Genomic DNA, 15666 nt, shown 5'->3' with positions numbered 1-15666 from the left:
GTTTGCCCTCCCATCTCCTCATTTAGCTGCCTCTCAAATAAACCCTTCCCTTGCTGCATCCTTGATTTCTCAGTGATTATCTTTGCTGTGCATCAGGCAGACAAACTTGGGTTTGGTTACACACCCAAGTCATTCTGTCTATTTCTACAAGAAAATATTTCAAATATGCAACTCTACCCCCTATTACATATTTCAAATGATAAACTTTCTTCTCAAAATTAAAAGTAAAATGGAAAGTATGTGTCTGTTACATTATTTTTAAAATAAATTAATTTAAAACATAAAGAGTCTGGCCTCAGGCACACCCATTCTTCCTAAAGGGAAATTCTCCAGAACCCATCCATGCCCAAGCCCCACTAGAAAAGCTGAAAAGAGTGGGGAAGACAGGGTTAGTCCAAAAGACTAAGACCCTTCTAAGAGTAAGAATATTCCCAAAGAAAGAATGTGCTACTTCAGGACATAGTGATCTCACTATTGCTGGAGGAAGTTTAGTCCAGCGAACAATGAATGAAGGCCAGTCCTATACCTGGCACTGTGCACATCACCTGGGATACAAGTGATCAAGGCAGTCTCTGACATTGGGATGTTCACAGTCTAATAGTGGAGAAAGAAACATAAAGTATTCCCATACTAGGAGATAATTAATAAGAGCAGTGTATCAAAATGTCTCTAACTGTGGATTTCCACTTTATATATTTTGAGGCTATGTTATTAGGCACGTATACATTTAGAACCATTACATCTTGTCAGAAAATGTTAAATTTTGTTATTATAAGGGCCCCATGATCTCTGTGATGCTTTTGCCTTAAAGTCAATTTTTTTCAAAGTTAATATAGCTATACAGACATTATTTTGGTTAATTACTGTTTGCATGATAAATTATTCATTCCTACTTTTCCCCTTCCTATATTCTTAAATTTTAGATACTTCTTGTAAAGAACCTACAGTTAGACTTTTTTTAATCCAATCAACATAAACAGAGGTGAAGGGATTAGGTGTTACACAAATGATTATCTGGGAGGAGAGCTTTCCAAGAGTAGGAAACAGTCAAAGCAAAGACTCTAAGACAAGCATGAATCTGGTGTTTGAGCAAGAACAAAGACTAGTGAAGTGAAACAGAGTAAACAAGGGTGGAGAGGGGTATAGGAGGGGATAAGAGCAGAGATAAGTAGAGAATAGCTAGAGCAATGCCTTTGAGTAGTGAAAACAGAATGGGATCTGGTGCACAAATGGAAGAAATGGCTCCAGTTGGGAAGCATAGAAAGTTCATCTATGGCAACAGGGTACCAGGAAGCAGATACCAGTGTATAGGAGTTTGGTGGAGTCCATGAAGGGTCTCTTCTGATGTCATTTTCTCAATGAAGTAGGAAGCAAGGTCAGGAGCTGAGAATAAGCAAGGTGGAGGAAGTGTTTGGGTTTTGAGGAGAAGATGAGAAATGATCTAGATGTATATGGGAAAGTGAATGGACTAAAATATATATGACTTCCCGACAGCAATAAAAACCTAGTTAAGGCTCATGCTCATGGATTCATAGATTTAAAATGAAGCAATCAATGAATATGGTTGTGTGTTCTTCTCCAGGCATTGAAGACCCTTAGTTCAGATGCCAAGTTGGTGAAATATTTTCCACCAAATTCTGTTGAATGGTCATTTGACCTCTTCTTGAACACTTTCAGTGACAGGGAGCCTATCACATCCTGAGAAGCCCATGCCATCGTTATATAGCTCTGACTGTTAGAAAGTCTTTCCCTGTATTGAGCTAGCATTTATCTTCCTATTTGCTCCTCCTATATCTTACCCTCCATGTCTGTTTCTGTTGTCTGTTGTTTATGTTGCTCTATCTCTCCCTGTGTCAGGTCATCCAGAAATTTGACAACATACCCAGCTGGTGAGGCTAGGGAACACAAGAACCCTCACACATGGCTGGCAGGAATTTTAAATGGTCTATTGCCTATATCTAATAAAATTAGATGTGAATTTACTCTTTGACTCTACAATCCCACTTCTAGAAAAGATAAAAAATGGTATCACATTAAAAAATGGTATCAAAGATGATCTCAGATTGTCCATGCACCCTCCCTCTAAGGAAATAAATGTGAATATTTTGCAAAATATAGCTCCAAAGCTGATTATCACAGCATTTTTGCAAAAATAAAAATCTATCTAAAAATAAAAGTACACAATTTACATGTATATAAGGGATTGATTAAATAAAATTTGGCACATTTATTCAATGGAATGTGAAATAGACATTAAAAAATGATGCAGCACAAGAATATGTAATGGTATAGAAAGATATACACTGAAAACGGCTGGTTTCAAGGAAGTAAGCTTGGTGGGATACAATTTCATAAATATATACATAGAATATAAAAGAAAGAATATACACCAAGTTATTAATGGTGTATTTCCCTGCCATAAGAGATAACATAATGAGATAACTAACAAACACACCCCTTCTAATTTTTTGGCTTTCCTATATTTTCTAAATTTTCTATATTATTGCAATTTTATAATTACAAAAAGAAGTTATTGAATTTTTAAAAATAAACCTTTAATTTTAAAAGTTTTAAATGTATAGAAAAATTTCAAGGATAGTACAAAGACTGTACTTTGCTCCCCCTATTGTTAACAGCTTGCATTGGTATGACATATTTGTTACACTTATCGAACCATTATTGATACATTATTATTAACTAAATCCCATATTATTCATATTTCCTTAGATTTCACTGAATGCCTTCTTCTGTTGTAGGATCCCATCCAGGATACCATGTTACATTTAATTGTCATGTCTCCTTAGGCTCCTCTTGGTAATTTTTTTAATTAAAAAATTTTTTAATTAAAAAAAAAAACCTGCCAACTCTTCCACATTGAATTCGATACTAACTCCTCCATAAAACCTCCTTAATTTTGTCTTCACCCACTCCCCCAACTCCAGCCAGGAGATCTCTATGTGTCCTCTGAGCTCCAACAAAATTTTGAAATAACAAATCTTAGAAAAGACAGGCTCAGGAAGAAGACCAGTCCTGTGTCAGAATGCAGGATGCCAGTTCATGCCCTTGATGGCCCCCACTCCCACCATTCTGCCATCTCTGCCCCAGCCAGTGTCCTTTGAGGGAAATAAGAAGGCAACAAAATGGGCTTCATTATGGCTGCCCTTTTCTTAGTCCCTAGTTGTCTTGGGCAAGACCCCTAGACAAGGAGAAACTTCCAGTCTCCTTCCTCTCTAAGGACTACCATCTAAGGACCACCTCAGAATCCTGAGTGCCTTCATCAGGATGTTGACGAAGACATCATTATTCCAAATTTACAGATCAGAAAACCAAGGCTCAGAGACAGGAAGAATGAGAGGTGAATCTGGGAGACCAGCTGGATAGACTGGTTGGAGGGGGTCCTGGCAAAGTAAACCTTACGTGCCTGCTTCGTGCGCCCTCTGGTGGAAAAGGGGCTGCTTCGTGTTCGGAGGGAGGGACTGGGGGAGACGGTATTTTAAGATGCTCCTAGGCCTCTATACTTTTATTGTTGACATCCTAACCCTACATCATATTAAAATGTACCTGTATATCACATTAAATATAATTTATATACAACTACACAAGAGTTGAGTTGAAGTAGACCAATGGACATGTAGACATTTAAATAAACATGATTTTTTAACCTATTTTAAATTTTCATATTTTGAAGCCAATCACTTTGGAAAACTCAAACTTTTTCATGGATCCTTAAAAATTTTTTAGGCCTTTAGCTCATCATTTTGGTATCTGAGTGATAAGAAGTTCAGATCCTTTGTCCAGTAGTTAACAGCTCAGGTTTGGGATCTCAAGGAAGCAGCATCAGGGACCAGAACTTGACCACAGTCTGGTTGGCGAAGTCCCACACAGATGGGATGAGGTTCCAGGCATGGCCTCAGTTGTACATGGAAAGGTATGGTATATGTTCATGCTTCTCACTAAATTTTACTTCCTCATTCTGCATTCCCAATGCAAATACCCCACTCATCAAGAGAAAGTAGACTATGGCTTCCCATTTAAAAAAATAAATAAATAAAGTCTTCTCTCTATATGGCTTCTCCAGCTCATTCAGAGCACAGGATCTTCTTTTTAGACAGCCATCTGAGACTGTCCAGAACTTTCACAGATTTTATTGAACCCAGATGGAGAACAACAGGTAAATAAAACCTGAGGGAATAGGAAGTCTGGCTTTACTGTCAAGGCTGAGGTTACCACAAGGAGTTCATTCCCATGGCTCAAAGGCCGGTAACATTTTACTTCCATACTAGGGAAATTACTATCAACTAGCTTCAAAAGATTTCCCACCTTCCCTGGGCCCCTGCCTTCTCAGCTCCCTGTCTACCAGTGGTCATCTTAACAGCCATCATCAGTGAACTTCCTTCTAGCCATCCTAACATCCCTTCCCTGAAATCAAGACCAAAGACAAGATCAATTCCTTTCCGGTTACTTGGGACTCTTCTCCCTATTACTGGTTTTATCTGAGAAGCAGCCCTGTCCCCCAGATAACTGGAACAAGGAATAAGCTTACCCTATAGGAGAGACCTTATCTCCTACAGAAGGGCTCTGGCTTTATCCTCTACTGTCATATCCCTATAGGTGAGCTTCATGCACAATATTCACTGGATAAGAATTAAAAGTTACACAAGTAGAATATCATTCCCTGACACAAGACATACCAAACATTGGAAATGTTGTCTCTTTATCTGCAACGGATCAACACATAATGACTTCTACTATCTTTCTAGAGACTTGGACCTGTGGCAACTGAAGAATCACAGATGGATGCCATTATTTAGAAAGCCTTGTTATTCCCCAAAACAAACTCTGAAAGACACTTGTTACATTTGCAAATTCCAGTGGCTGCCATATCTAATTATTCAGCATAGGGCAATAAGAGCTATAGATTGTGTTAGTCGCTTAGAAGTCCTCAACTCTACATGACTATATAGAATATTGTCTATTGACTAATGTGTCTAATGTCTTTTTTGAGTGGGAGGGGAGACATCTAGCTTTAAACAGTTCTTTCCTATTAGTACCCTGACCTCCTGTTTGAAGAATTCCTTGTTATGTGTAGCCTTGGTGGAGGGTTGTGATTGCTTCTCAGGATGGAAGCTGAATGTCTCCTTAACGCATCACAGTGGGGATGCAAGCACATGCAGCGGGTTCAGAAATCTCTCACGTTTCTAAATCATCAGTGAATGACCCAACAACGTAGAATGACTGAAGGTCATATTTATCACAGTGGCAACAACATAAAGATCTCTGTTCCCACTTTGTGACATTTTCTGAAGTTTTACTGGCTGGCGCTCAAGAGCATCCCTATTTTCTTCCTGTTTCCCAGCTTTGTCCTCCACTTCCATTGTAGTAGGAAGCCTCCAAGATGGCCCCCAATGGTCCTGCTCCTAGTATACATGCCTTTGTGTCATTCCTCCCCACATTGTACTTGGATTGGTCTGTGTGATGAGCAGAATACACAGAAGTAATTCAAATATAAGAGACACTGCAGCTTCCATCTTGCACTCTCATTGTCTCTCCCCACCCAGCTATCTTCCTCCTCCAATTAATTGCTCTGGGGTAAATCAGGACATGAACAACCTTATGAAGAGGTCAGCCAACATGACAAGAAATTGAAACCTGTCAACTGTCACATGGGTGAGGCTAAAGAAGACCCTCCAGCCCCATTCAAGTCTTTGGAGACTGCAGCTCTGCTTGACACCTTGACCACAGCCTCGTGAGAGACCCTGAGCCAGAGCCACTCAGCTAAGCCATCTCCACGTTCTGAGAATTCAAGAATTCAGTGAGGTTCCAATATTCTTCCAAAAATACTGCTTTCCTGCACGACAGAACCCAAGTCCATTTCTATTGCTTGCAGCCAAGAACTTTCACTGATACACAGACTGATGCCGTGAGTGGAATGCAGGAGACAGATACTCAGGGAAATGTTCATAATAGGGAAATTTAGGATATTTATCTAGCTGATACATGGTGAATAGCATAAAAGCCCATTGTATTCCATAACAGAGATACAGCAACTATGACATGCAGTAAAAAAACCGATTACCTGGAATCAAGTTCCCATAAAGTGTAAATATCTGGAGAATCCAAGGACCTCAGGGTGGAGGTGGATGCTTGTGTCCCTAAAAATCCCAACATTCTCAAGCTCAGGACTTTCCACGATAGTGCTAAAGAAACTTATCAGTTGTAGGGCCACGATGACCAAAATCCAAACTTGAAGTTTGAGCCTGCCTTTATGGAATTATATCAAATGATCACCAGGTTTCTTACATGAAATTAAGACATTAATCAGAAACGAAGATACTCCTGAGATTTTTGAAAGGAGATATTTGAATAGGTTCAAGAGGATTTAAATATTTTAAATCTCTACTCCTCTATTGAGGCTCCTATACCTCAGAAATAAAGTCTCCCATATCCAGGTCAGAGGCTGTTTTTCCCTTGCTGGAAGATACTTTTACTTTGTAAGAGAAGGCCTGTTTCCCTCATATCTACTATATATGATGGTAGGTAGGTAGGTAGGTTGGTAGGCAGATCGATCGATAGATAGATGATAGATAGGCAGATAATCTCTATAAATAGGAATACAATGCTATCCTTTATTGACTATATGTGTTGCAAATACCTCTACTAGTTTGCCAATTGTTTTTTCAATCTCTTTATTGCATCCTTTAAAAAAAAACAAGTTTTTTAATTTATTGACGTTTTCTTCTATGGTTAACACTGTTGAGGTTGTTTAAGATGACTTCTTTACTCTTATATTTTCTCCTAAAAGTTCTAAATATCAGCATTTCACAGTAGAATCTTTAACCCATCTTGAATTGATATTTTTCAAGGTGTGAGATAGGATCCAAGTTCATTTTTTCTCCCCACAGGCATAACCAACCTCCCAAACACCATTTGTTGAGTAGTTCCTCTGTCATAGGCCAAACTTTTACATATACATGGCTCTATTTCTGGGATCTTGATGATTTTCCATTGGCTAATTGCTGAATCAATACTTCTTTATCTTAATGACTATAGGTTTATAGGGCAAGCAATCCTCCAAAAATTTTATTATTTTTCAGAAGCATTTGCCGGTTCTTAACCGTTTCCTTTCCTTTTTCCTTATATTGAGAGGAAGAGAGAGTACACATGTGGGTGGGGGAGAAAGGTGGGGGGGGGGATCTCAAGCAGACTCCATGCTCAGGGCGGAGCCAAATGCAGGGCTTGATTCCACAACACTGGGATTATGACCTGAGCCAAAATCAAGAGTCAGATGCTCAACCGACTGAGCCACCCAGGTGCCCCATCATTTTCTTTTCTAAATAATTTTAGAATCAACTTGCCAGAGTCTAAGGAAAACCCTACTGAGATATGTATTGAATTTGCATTGAGTTTAATTAGGAAATATTTGACACCTTTCAAATACTGAGTTTTTTCAGTCATGCATGTAGCATGTTTCTCCTATTATTTATTTTTTAGTGTCTCTCAGTAAAAGTCTGATGATTTCCCACCACATATTTTGTTAATTTATCCCTAGATTCTTTTTATATTTTTTAGTTTGTTTGTTTGTTTGTTTGTTTGTTTGTTTGTTTAGAGAGAACAAGCAGGAAGGGGCAATAGAGGGGAATAGAGGATCTGAAACAGGCTCTGTGCCGACAGCAGAGAGCCCATTGTGGGGCTCGAACTCACACACTGTCAGATCATGACCTGAGGTGAAGTCGGACACTTAACTGACTGAGCCACACAGGCGCCCCTTTATATACATATATATTTTTTTGCTATTGTCATTGGTATCTCTTATTTATTAGATTTTCAAATGCATTTACTATAAATCAGTCTATTTAAGGTTTATTGATCTCATAGCTAGCCATTTTATAAATATTCTTATTTAATTCTAATAATTTTATTTGTATACTATTTGGGAAATTCAGTATATAAAATTATGAAAACTTTTTCCCTTTACCTTTAAACCTTCTTTTCTCTTTCTTATTTTAGTGAACTAGCTAGAACCTGGTGTAAATTGCTGAATAGAAGCAATGATAGTTGACTTCTTTACTTTTTACCTAATTGTAAAGGGATTGTTTCTAATATTTATTCCCTAAGATTGATTAATTGTTGCAGATCTTGATAGATACTTATAATCAGGTTAAGAATGTTCCTTTCCAGGGGTGCCTGGTTGGCTCAGTCGGTTCAGTGTCTGTCTGACTCTTGATTTGGGCTCAGGTAATGATATCACGGTTTGTGGGTTCGAGACCCATATAGGGCTCCACAGTTGGTAGTGCAGAGCCTGCTTGAGATTCTGTCTCTCTCTCTCTTTCTCTGCTCCTCCCCAGCTTGCATTCTCTCTCTCTCAAAATAAATAAATAAAACTAAAAAAAAAAAAAACCAAAAAACCAGATTTTTCCTTTCCATTGCATGATTACTCTGAGGTTTTCTCAGACCATTTTATCTACTGAGCTAATCATAATATTACTAAATTTATTAATTTTTTATGGATTAATGGATTTTCAAATGTCAGACCACTCTTATGTTTGAGGAACAAGCAATTACTGGTCATGATGCATTGTTTTATGTATACTGTTATATTTTGTTTGCCATCATTTTGTCTAGGATAGTTGCGTCTATGTTCATGAGTGAAATGGAACTGAATTTTTTTCTTTCTCATAAACTTATTTTCTGGCCTTATTATGTTTGTCACACTAGCCTCCTAAAATGAATTAGGTAGTGGTTCCTCTTTTTTATTTTGGGGGAAATTCTGTATATAAGTGGAATTGGTTCCGTGAATATTTGGGAGAATTTATCTATAATTCCAACAATACTATACTGTCATTGTGATGATTTTACAAAACTGATTCAATATATTACAGTTATATACCTATTCAGGATTTCCATTCCTACTCAAGTGAGTTTTAGGACCTTTATATTTTCTAGAAATTTACCCATTTCATCTACATTATAAAACTTATTGGCATATAGTGGTAGTATTCTTTTACTATCATTTCATCTCTGCTGTATCTATGGGCAAGTTCTCTGTTTTAGTCTTGATATTCTTTGTGTCTGCTCTCTTTTTTTCCTGATCAACCTCACTAGAGGTTTTCCAATTTCATTAGTCTTCAAATAACAAAGTTTTGCCTTTGCTGATCCTCTTTGTTTAATCCTCATCTTATAGATAATCAACGTCTGTTTTATTATCTCCTTTTCAAATTCTTTGAGTTTTCTCCATTTTTCTTTTCTAATTTCTCAAATTGAACACCTCAATTTAGGTGTGCAATTGAAAATTCAAAATTTGGTTCGTTACAAAAACAACCACAAAACAAGTAATAAAATGGCAATAAACGCATACCTATCAATAATAACTTTGAATGTAAATGGACTAAACAGTCCAATCAAAAGGCCTAGGGTGAAAGAGTGGATAAAAAAACAAGAGCCATCTACATGCTGCCTACAAGAGACTCTTTTCAGACCTAAAGACACCTGCAGATTAAAAGTGAGGGGATGAAGAAACTTGTATCACGCAAATGGATGTCAAAAGAAAGTTGGAGTGGCAATACTTATATCGGACAAAATAGACTTTAAAACACAGACTGTAATAAGAAACAAAGAAATATAATCATAAAGGGGACAATCTAACAAGACATAACAATTGTAAATATGTATGCACCCAACATGAAAGCACCCAAATACGTAAAACAATTAATAACAAACATAAAGGAACTAATTGACAGTAATACAATAGTAGTATGGGAGGAGGGAGGAGCCAAGATGGTGGAACAGCATGGAAGTTGTTTTGCATCTGGTGTCCATGAAATGCAGCCAGATCAACACTAAACCATCCTGCACACCTAGAAAACCGATTTGAGGATTAACACAACAATCTGCACAACCTGAACCACAGAATTCAGCAGGTATGCGGTGCAGAGAGGTAGACTGGGGGAGAGAGAAGCCACAGAGGGCAGGGAGCTGTTCTTGCTTGTGGAGAGAGGATGAAGGTGGGGGGGGGAGTACAGGAAAAGCACCCCCCCAAGTGGCTGGAGCGAAAGTGGAAGAGTGGAAACAGCCACAAGGGACTCAACCAAAAAGGGAGAAAAGAGAAAGAAGAGGGTTTAAATTCCATTAAGACTCTATAAACATGGGGAATGCAGAGTCTGAAACTCTGCAGCTCCATACCTGGCAGTGCTCTGGTGAGAAGGGTGAATCCCCAGGAGCAAAGTAAGGTCCCGAGGGTCCCCAGGCCACAGGTCCCACTGGACTCTGGAGAACAACCACATTCACTGGTGCTGGAACAAGGACAATAAGGGGGAAGCCCGGCGCCAGATGTGAGTTGTGATTTTCCGTAATCCCTGAAACGCTGCTGCTACATGATCGTGTGAACTTCTTCTGGGGCGGGCTGGCACCCAGCTGCAGTCTCTGGGCATCGGCAACAGCGAGATCTCCCGAACGTTCCAGGGGGCGAGCTGGCACCCAGCCATTCCTGGGTGAGACCCTCCCGCAGAGGGTCAAAACGGATCAAAGCCACAGTCCCTCGGAAGTGAGGGGTCGAGAAACACTGCCGCATTTCAGATAAAACTCAGGACAGAGGTGCCGCCTGGCAACCTGACGGTTTGGTCAGGGACAGTGCAAAAGCGGGGAGTGTACAGAAGCCAGAGACAAAAGAGGGATGTGCAATTGCTGATGGGGGAGAACACAGTTCTGATACTAGAGACTAGGTAGCTGGGTAACGCCATTTTTACCTCTCCTGTGCATGTGCATACACACCTACAAGTGTCACAGCAATCCACCCCAGTAAGCTAAGCAGCGCCACCTAGTGGAGAACAGAGCTGTTACACGAAGCCCCACCCAACTGGGCCAACCTCACTCTTCAGAAACACCACAAGTCTCTCTGCCTGCTTAGTTTATGGACTATAAAGTGCTTCATAGTTTGACTTCTGGGGAAAATGATGTAATTTCAATCGTATTTCAGTCTTTCACTGGTCCATTGATTCAATTTCTTTTTCTTTTTTGTTTCCTTTTCCTGAATACAGAAAGAGAAAAAATTTCTTTTTTTCAATTTTTATTAAATATTCTTCTTTAATTTTTTCTACTATATTTTTTATTTTTTTGTGAATTTTTCAAATTCTATTTTACTTCCATCATTTCATTTTATTCTTTTTCATTGTATTCATTTTTACAAATTTTCAAATGTTTTCCCTTTTTCCCCCCTTTTTTCCCGAATTTATCAAGCTCCTTTCAACAACCAGACCAAACGGCTTTCCAGGGGAATTCTACCAAACATTCAAAGAAAAGTTAACACCTATTCTCTTGAAGCTGTTCCAAAAAATAGAAATGGAAGGAGAAATTCCAAATTCTTTCTATGAAGCCAGCATTACCTGGATTCCAAAACCAAACAAAGACCCCACTAAAAAGGAGAACTATAGGCCAATTTCCCTGATGAACATGGATGCAAAAATCCTCAACAAGATATTAGCCAACTGGACCCAACAATACATTAAAAAAAATATTCACCATGATCAAGTGGGATTTATACCTGGGATTCAGGGCTGGTTCAATATCCACAAAAAATGTGATTCATCACATCAATAAAAGAAAGGACAAGAACCATATGATCCTCTCAATAGATGCAGAGAAAGCATTTGACAAAATACAGCATCCTTTCTTGTTAAGAACCCTTAAGAAAGTAGGGATAGAAGGATCATACCTCGAGATCATAAAAGCCATGTATGAAAGACCCAATGCTAATGTCATCCTCAATGGGGAAAAACTGAGAGCTTTCCCCCTAAGATCAGGAACAAGACAGGAATGTCCACTCTCGCCACTGTTATTCAACATAGTATTGGAAGTCTTAGCCTCAGCAATCAGACAACACAAAGAAATAAAAGTCCAAATCAGCCAGAAGGAGGTCAAACTTTCACTCTTGCCAGATGACATGATACTTTATATGGAAAACCCAAAATATTCCACAAAAAAAACTGTTAGAACTGATCCATGAATTCAGCAAAGTTGCAGGATATAAAATCAGTGCACAGAAATTGGTTGCATTCCTATACACAAATAATGAAGCAACAGAACGAGAAATCAAGGAATTGATCCCACTTACAATTGCACTAAAAACATAAAATACCTAGGAATAAATCTAACCAAAGAGGTGAAAAATCTATACACTGAAAACTGTAGAAAGCTTATGAAAGAAATCGAAGAAGACACAAAAAAATGGAAAAATATTCCATGCTCCTGGATAGGAAAAACAAGTATTGTTAAAATGTCAATACTACTCAAAGCAATCTACATATTCAATGCAATCACTATCAAAGTAACACCAGCATTCTTCACAGAGCTAGAACAAACAATCCTAAAATTTGTATGGAACCAGAAAAGACTCCAAATAGCCAAAGCAATCTTGTAAAAGAAAACCAAAGTTGGAGGCATCATAATCCCAGACTTAAAGCTGTATTACAAAGCTGTAATCATCAAGACAGTATAGCACTGACACACACACAAAAAAAACAAAAAAAAAAAACAAAAAAAAAAACCCACACTCATATCAATGGAACAGAACAGAGAACCCACAGAGAACAGAACAGAGAAATGGGCCCACAAACATATGGCCAAGTAATCTTTGACAAAGCAGGAAAGAATATCCAATGGAATAAAGACAGTCCCTTCAGCAAGTGGTGTTCAGAAAACTGGACAGCAACATGTAGTAGAATGAACCTGGACCACTTTCTTATACCATACACAAAAATAAACTCAAAATGGATGAAAGAGCTAAATGTAAGGAAGCTATCAAAATCCTCAAGGCGAAAGCAGGCAAAAATCTCTTTGACTTTGGCCACAGCAACTTCTTACTCAACATGTCTCTGGAGGCAAGGGAAACAAAGGAAAAATGAACTATTGGGACCTCATCAAAATAAAAAGCTTCTGCACAGTGAAGGAAACAGTCCGCAAAACTAAAAGGCAACCAGTGGAATGGGAGAAGATGTTTTCAAATGACCTATCAGATAAAGGGTTGGTATCCAAAATCTATAAAGAACTTATCAAACTCAACACCCAAAAAACAAGTAATCCAGTGAAGAAATGGGCAAAAGACATGAATAGACACTTCTCCAAAGAAGACATCCAGATGGCCAACAGACACATGAAAAAATGCTCAACATCGCTCATCATCAGGGAAATACAAATCAAAACCACAATGAGATACCACCTGACACCTGTCAGAATGGCTAACATTAACAACTCGGGCAACAACAGATGTTGGCGAGGATGCAGAGAAAGAGGATCTCTTTTGCACTACTCGTGGGAATGCAAACTGGTGCAGCAACTCTGGAAAACAGTATGGAGGTTCCTCAAAAAATTAAAAATAAAACTAACCTACAACCCAGCAATTGCACTACTAGGTATTTATCCAAGGGATACAGGTGTGCTGTTTCGAAGCACCTGTAAACATGCACCCCAATGTTTATAGCAGCACTATCAACAGTAGCCAAAGTATGGAAACAGCCCAAATGTCCATTGATGGATGAATGGATAAAGATATATATACAATGGAGTATTACTCAGCAAACAAAAAGAATGAAATCTTGCCATTTGCAACTATGTGGAAAGAACTAAAGGGTATTATGCTAAGCGAAATTAGTCAGAGAAAGACAAATATATGACTTCACTCATATGAGAACTTTAAATACAAAACAGATGAACATAAGGGAAGGGAAGCAAAAATAATATAAAAACAGGGAGGGAGACAAAACATAAGAGACTCTTAAATATGGGGAACAAACAGAGGGTTATGGGGGGGGAGGATGGGCTAAATGGGTAAGGGGCATTAAGGAAGCTACTCCTGAAATTATTGTTGCACTATATGCTAACTAACTTGGATATAAATTTAAAAAATAAATTAAATGATTAAAAAAAGTAAAAGAAACTACAAACAAACTCAGAAAATAAAAAAAAAGAATAATATGGGACTTTAACAGCTCACTTAAGATCATCCAAATAGAAAATCAACAAGGAAAGAGTGGCTTTGAATGATACACTGGACTATATGGATTTGAATGATATATTTAGAACATTCCCTCCTAAGCCAGGGTAATACATATTCTTTTCAAGTGCACATGGAACATTTTCCAGAATAGATCACACATTAGGCCACAAAACAAGTCTCAACAAATTCACAAAGACTGAAGTCCTACTACGCATCTTTTCTGACCACAATACTATGAAACTAGAAATCAACCACAAGAAAAAATCTGGAAAGAGCACAAATACATGGAGGTTATATCACATGCTACTAAACAATGAATGGATCAACCAAAAAATCAAAGAAATAAAAATTACATGGAAACAAATGGAAATGAAAATACAATGGTCCAAAATCTTTGAGGTGCGGCAAAAGCAGTCACAAGAGGGAAGTTTATAGCAATACAAGTACCTCAAGAAGCAAGAAAATCTCAAATAAACAACCTGACCTTACACCTATAGGAAGCTAGAAAAAGAACAAACAAAACCTAAAACCAGCAGAAGGAAGGAAATGACAAGGCTTGAACAGAAGTAAATTATATAGTGGGGCACCTGGGTGGCTCATTTGGTTGAGTGTCCCACTTTGGCTCAGGTCATGATCTCATAGTTAGTGAGTTCAGGCCCCACGTCGGGTTCTGTGCTGACAGCTCAGAGCCTGGAACCTGCTTTGAGTTCTGTGTCTCCTTCTCTCTCTGCCCCTCCCCCGCTCACACTTTGCCTTTCTCTCTCTCAAAAATAAACGAACACTAAAAAATTTTTCAAAAAGAAATAAGTTAAATAGAAACTAAAAAAAATACTAAAACAGATCAATTTAAAAAATAAAATGATTTTACCTATTTTTCTTTTCTGACATTATTATATAGGGCTATAAAATTTTCTAAAGTTACCGCTTTCACTACATCTTCAAATTCTGATGTGAGGTATTATCATTCAGTTCTAGATATTTTAAATTTAAAATTTTCCATTATGATTTCTTCTTTGATTTCTGGCTTGTTTTAAAATCTTACATAAGGGCGCCTAGATGGCTCAGTCAGTTCAGCATCTGACTCTTGATTTTTGCTCAGTTTGTTAGTCTGACCCATGTCAAGCTCTGGGCTTGACAACATGGAGCCTGCTTAGCATTCCCTGCCTCTCCCTCTCTCACTGCCCCTTGCCTGCGCGTGCTTTCTCTCAAAAATAAATAAGCATTTTTTAAAATAATAAAATAAAATCTTACATAATTTCCAAGTATTGAAATATAATAATAATAAAATGCTATGCAAAATTATTATTATTATTATCTTAATTGCATTATGGTCAATAAATATGCTGGCCAAGATGGAGTCAGCCACTACAACCTGCCTCTCACACTAATTGCAACTAAAACCTCCAGACAGAATACAAAAAGAATCTACCTGAGAGCTCTTAAAATTAGTAGCAGCGACACCTGGGTGTCTGAGTCAGTTAAGTGTTCGACTCTTGGTTTTGGCTCAAGTCATGATCTCACAGTTTGTGAGCTCGAGCCCCACATTGGGCTCTGTGCTGACAGTGCAGAGCCTGCCTATGGTTCTCTCTCTCCCTCTGTCTCTGCCCCTCCCCTGCTGTCTCTCTCTCTCTCTCTCAATAAAGAAATACACTTGAAAACAAATTAAAAAGAAAAGTAAT

The sequence above is a fragment of the Neofelis nebulosa genome, chromosome 10 (genome assembly GCF_028018385.1).
Source record: "Neofelis nebulosa isolate mNeoNeb1 chromosome 10, mNeoNeb1.pri, whole genome shotgun sequence".
Taxonomy (NCBI): domain Eukaryota; kingdom Metazoa; phylum Chordata; class Mammalia; order Carnivora; family Felidae; genus Neofelis; species Neofelis nebulosa.
Note: the sequence above shows the minus strand (reverse complement) of the source record.